This window comes from Oryx dammah, unplaced genomic scaffold (genome assembly GCF_014754425.2).
Source record: "Oryx dammah isolate SB20612 unplaced genomic scaffold, SCBI_Odam_1.1 HiC_scaffold_1, whole genome shotgun sequence".
NCBI lineage: Eukaryota > Metazoa > Chordata > Mammalia > Artiodactyla > Bovidae > Oryx > Oryx dammah.
In genome coordinates this window covers 109,614,256-109,620,200 of record NW_024070185.1, presented here as the reverse complement: position 1 = coordinate 109,620,200, position 5,945 = coordinate 109,614,256, and positions in this window count along the sequence as shown.

Here is a 5,945-nt window from a genome sequence, read left to right as displayed (position 1 = left end):
CCCCCCAGGACTGACACCGCCCCCCAGGACTGACACCGCTCCCCCCAGGACTGACACTGCCTTCCCAGGACTGACGCCACCCCCCTGAGGACTGACGCCGACCCCCTGAGGACTGACGCCAGACCCCCGAGGAGTGCCCAGTCCAGTCTTCACCTGCTCAGGGGCGTGGACACTGGTCTGTATGTGACCGCCCTCTGGATCCCCTCTGAGCAGCGCAGGATGCCAGGCCCAGCAGCGGTCGTGAACAAGGCGGCTGCCGGCGGCAGAAGCCTGACCGTCCAGGTTGAGCCTGTTTCTTTGGCTGTGTGTGTTTGAGTGTTTACTGGGGACGATAAGTGAAAGCTGGGGGCCGGCACTTGGTCCCAAGGCTCCTCGATGGCCCCTCACTTCCTCTGTGGTGCGGAGATGGCTGTGGGGCTCCAGCCATGTGGAGGGAGGGCGGGGCGGAGAGGCTGACCCAGGCCAGATCCAGACCTGGGCCCTGCTTCTCAGGGGAGAGAGGCCAGGGTATCAGGGTCTAGCTGCTCTGATGGAGCTCCTTCCTGATGACATGGACTCCATGGACAGGGAGAAGGGGCTGGGGCCAGCAGACAGCCTTGTACCTTCACAAAGGGCCAAGACTCCCTGACCGATTCTGTGCTAAGCTGGCAGGTACACTGGGTGTTAATCACCTGTTCACTAGCTGTGCACCTTCTGTTTTCTGTGTGGGAAAGAAGGACCACGAAGCCCCGTGCCAGCCCGTGGACATACATGAGACCACACACATCACTGTAACTTTCGGAGACCCGCACGCAACGTGAAGTTTGGCAGACTTGGCGTGTTCTCCTGGTTACTAACTTTCTGAGTTCAGGCCCTTTACAGCTTCAGTCCTCTGTGGAATGCCAGTGAGGGTGAGGCTGGACACAGGGGCTCCCGGAGGAGGCCCTCCAGAGCCAAGGGCACAGACAAGGTCACACCAGAGCAAGCTGCTCAACACTGAGCAAGGCTCAGCTTCTTCAAGCTCACTGGTAGGGGCTCCACCCACCACGAGCCATTTCTAGAACCAGATCCCAAGAAAGAATTCACCCTGCAGGTGAGTGATATCGCTGTTTGTCCCTCTGAGGATGACTCACATTTTAACTGGGCACTTGGATCAAGGATGTTTGAACTGTAAGAGTGAACTCACGGTGGGTTCTCAGTGCCAACACAAATCTGTCCTTATCCAAGATGCCTTCAGAGCAAGCCCACAACTGGAAATCCATCAAGAACCTGCAAACCGAGACCTCCTGTGCTCCTTGCTGGTTGGTAAGAGGGTGTGGGACCTGTGAGAAGATCCTGCAGGTCCCCAGGTGAGGCTGGACCTGCCCCGTCCCAGAGAGAAAATAAACCACCACACGGAGCCTCTGCTGCAAGTCCTGGCTCAGCTGCTGCCCAGTAATTGGCTCTTAGGAAAAGCACTGCCGCTGTCCAGCTCCGTACAGTTCACATGGAAAAGAGCAGTAAGAGCCTGTCTCTCGCGGTCAAGCTGTTGTGAAGGTCTAAGGTGATGGGGCATGTAACAGCCCCTGGCCACTGCTGTGTTCCTGGACAAGCCTGTCTGGGGCTGGCGTGCTGACCACTGGCCACGTGCATCAGCTTTTGGGGTCTTCCTCCCCGTACATCAGGAACCTGCCTCTTGAACCTGGAGTTCAGAAGAGGGACCACACGCAGGTCAGGAGACCCCAGGCTTTCCCACGTTCGCTTTCCTGAAGATGCAGCATTTAGCTGGGAACTATTTTCTGTCTTTCTTCCCTTCAGGATGTTGGAACAGAAATATTTCAAAGAGGAAATAAAACGCAGCGGAACGTTTGCTTTGGAGATGAGACTCAATGCCCATGGGGTTTCTGGGGCTCACTCGCACTCACTTCTGGTGGCAGCTCTCATCAGCTTGACCTGGGACAGTATCTCCCTGAAAAGCATTTGAAAGATACGTAAAAATCCTGCGTCTGGGTTGGAAAGCCAGGGTCCAGCAGTGTCCTCACACCCAGGAGATCACAGACTAGCATGGCCCTGGGGCTCTGGACCAGGTCAACTCCAGAGTGCAGCCCCCACCCAGCCAGCACCAGCCAAGAGCTCTCATTAAACTCCACGGAGATCCAGATTCTCTCGGATGAGGCAGAGCTGCTAATTCTGGGCAGTTTGCTTAGAACACCAGCTGTGTCCAAGGCCTGCCTTCTGCAGATGTCACGGTCCCTGTGATGGTCCCTGCAGTGTTCTGAGCCGAGCTGTGCCTACTGCAGTGGCCATCCGGAGGCTCCTCTCCCAGGAGGGTGAGGGCAGCTCAGGGGCTAGGCCAACACGAGCCTATTCCTGGAGGCCAGGGGGCCTACACACTTCACAGGATGCCCACAGATGCGCCTGTTTCCTGGAAGAAACATGTGAGGCCACTCTGCCAGGAACCAGCACTCAGCTGGCAGCTGACCAGCAGGGTGGTCACTCGGGGACACAGCTGGTCCTTTGACTGCAGAGCTTTGCCCTCCCCAGCCTTCCCAGACGCTGGAGCCTGCAGGAAGGCTGCCCTCAGTGATGGGGATGAGCTGAGCTCCATCACCCGGACATTTGTCAGAAATGCAGAGCCCCAGGCCCTGCTTCAGCGGGACCCCCTGAGAATCTGCCTTCCAACCTCCTCTCTGGGGATCACGTCAGAGCCTGGACACGCCTCTGCCCTTTCTCAGCAAATCCCGGGCAGATTAGGGAATTGATTTGCCTTCTGGTTTCTCCAGTTTCTCTGTCCAGCTTTCAAACAAATTAGCGCCATTTTCTGTTTTAAACCAATGTCACCTTGATGGAAAATTCACTCTGCATTGCCCCAGACTCCGCGGGCGTGGAAGGAGGAGGGGGCGACGCGTCTCGATTTCCCCTCCACGCAGACCTTTCAAGCACCTCGGGGGCCTGAAATAGCTCGACCACCCCTGTGCAAATTGCAGGCACCAAGGGGCAGCACCTGGCGCTGGGCGGCGCTTCCTTCTGCACATGCTCAGCCCAGGGCCGCGGGCGGGGGTGGGAGGGGGGAGTGTGGAGGGGAGAGGGCGGGGCCTCCAGATGGGAGGGGCGGCTGCTCCTGGTAGGGTCTGGGCTGCTGCACCCGGAGCAGGCTGCTTCTGCCTGGTCCCCCCGATCAGGACCAAGGACAGCAGCCTGGGGGGCCCCGGGGAGGGAGAGGGCCGCGCCAGGCAGGTGGCATAACTTCTCTGCTCTGAAAGCAAGAGGCAGGTATTCAGCCACTTTCAGAGGCTGCTCTCTGCCAAACCCCACACGCGGGGACAGAAACCATCTCAAAGCCTGCAGCCCCGAGGGCCTCCTTGTCTTCGCAGTACCACCTGCCCTTTACCCAAAAGCCAGTCCCATCCTCCTTCCAAGAGCGGCTTCAGGGGCCTGGCCTTTGAGAAGCAAGCCTGCCACCTTGCAGACTCCCCATCCCAGGCGTGGATCCTGGTTTGGAAACGTGCCTGCTGTGAGTGCTCCTGTGGGTACCTGACCTCCCCGGAGCTATCATCTTCCCTCTCCTATTTCACTCATCACAAGAACCTGTGCGCTGTCACCTCCGGGTGTGGGGAGGGACTCACTGAGATGGCACCACACGTGGAGCAGAGGCCTTTTGCATGAAGACGAGTCCACCGCCTCCTCTCACCCCTTCTCCTGTGTCCTAGTCAGCTCCGGCTGCAAAACAAGGAGGCAGGAGCTTAGACAGGAGACAGCTATGGCCTCAGGTTCTGGGAACTGGCTGTCTGCAGGGTGGGTTCTTGGAAGCCCCTTTCCTGGGCTTGCAGACAGCCGCCTTCTCCCTGCACCTTCACTGGGCCTTTTCTCTGCAGGCACATCCCAGGTGTCTCTCTGTGTCAATTTCCCTGTCTTATGAGGACTCCAGTCAAACTGGGTTAGTGCCCACCTTAATGGCCTTGTTGCATCTAATCACCTCCATCAAGGTTTCGTCTCTAAAAAGAGTCACACCCTCAGGGGCTGGGAGCCAGAACCCTGACACGTGAATCTGGGGGACACACAATTCAGCCCATAACATCCTACTCTCCAGGCTTTCCCTCGTCCTGTTCCTCTTGAATTCCTACTCTCTTTGCAAATAGCTCCTTGGACATCGTATGAACATTTCCTACAAAGAATTACCTATAAATCTTGTCTGGATTTCCTCTATAGAAGCCTTTCACCAACTTGCAGCCCAGAATAACATTCCCCATTATTTTTCCACTGTCATACATCAAAGTAAAAGCACCTGTCCACCCATCTGCCCGGCCAGTCGTTCATCTCTGGCACCTTGTACTGAGATCCATCCAACAGCCCAGCCTTGCTCCAGCCACTAGGAGGATCTCAAAGCAAACAAGACAAACCGTGGAATCTCTTGGACATGGACAGAGATTGGACCATGGACAGGACAAACCGTGGACATGTAAGAGGAAGTTTCTGCCCGTGTAAAGAGAAAAGCTTTGATTAGTGAGCTCCAGCACCCCTTCTAGCTTGAAAGCTCTGTGACATTGTCATCGTCTTCATCAAGAAGCGTTGGAAAAGCATTCTCATCACAAGGACCCCTCACACTGGGAGCTGTGCTCCACCCACTAGAGGATGCCACATGGCTGCCTCTGTCTGCAGGGAGCTTAAAGCTGGAGACGGATGGTTAACTCCCCCAGGCAGGTACCCTTAAGGAAACACATGACCGATACGACTGTGAGGAACTACACTAAGAAGGGTCCCGAGGACACCGTGGTGGCAGTCACGGAGGCCCGGCCCTGTGACCTGGCTCTTCCCTGTCTCGTTTACCCTCTCATTTCTTACAACCAGTATTGTCTGGAAAGTACCAATGCTTTTACCGCCATAATTTTAGATGAGGTAACTGAGAACATTGACTCAGCCAGACAGCGCCGGTCAGGGTTCAGCACCAGGTGCGGGACAGCTCCCCCTCCCACCGACCCCCAGGAGCCCCGCCCCGGGGCAGAAGGGCGCCCGCAGGAAGGCCAGTCTCAACCAGAAGCCAGGGGCGCTCACCTAAGGGGCGTCTCTTTGGAGGCAGAGTGCTTTGTTTTCCGGAATTAATTATGATGAAAGTAACACTCTAACCCTGTTCCACTGAGAATTTGAAAACGGAAGTGTTCTTTTATTAATTCGTGGACTCTCCAATGAACGAATGAATTTAATGCGCATTCATCAGGAACACGGATAAATGGGGGTCCCTCGAGGACCACAGGTTCGTGAACACAGAGGTGTGTGCAGTTTCCTTGCCCTTCCCCTCCGCTCCACCCCCCGTGAAGATAAAGCGGCATGACGCTCAGCTAACTTCCCCAGACCTCCCAGCTCCAAGTAATCTCCCTTCCTCCTGTACATCCAATGTGAACTTCTGACATGATTATTCTACTCCAGACATATTGTAGTCATGTGGGTACACCTCCTGTTCTAGTCCCAACCCTGCCCCTGTCCCTCTGTTAGCTGGAGAGGTCCTTGAGCACCCACTTACAAAACCACCAGTTTCCTGCGCCCCCACCCCAAACTCATGTACACACAGCACCTAACCTACAGTTGAATACGTAACAGCTCTTTAATGCACGTCTGTGGTGTAGAAGAGACATTATTTTGACCCTAAGGAAGCAAAGTGTCACCTGAAAAATTATTAATAGCAAAAGGTTCAAAGAGAAGGGAGCCGGCTGGACTAAATGTCTGAGAAACAAACTGTGAAAGGGGACGGGGAGATGGAGGAGAGGAGGAGATGGGGGGGAGGAGGAGAGAGAGGAGAGAGGAGAGGAGAGGGGAGGAGGAGAGAAAAGAGAGAGGAGAGGGGAGGAGGAGAGAAAGGAGAGAGGAGAGGGGAGGAGGAGAGAAAAGAGAGAGGAGAGGGGAGGAGGAGAGAAAAGAGAGAGGAGAGGGGAGGAGGAGAGAAAGGAGAGAGGAGAGGGGAGGAGGAGAGAAAAGAGAGAGGAGAGGGGAGG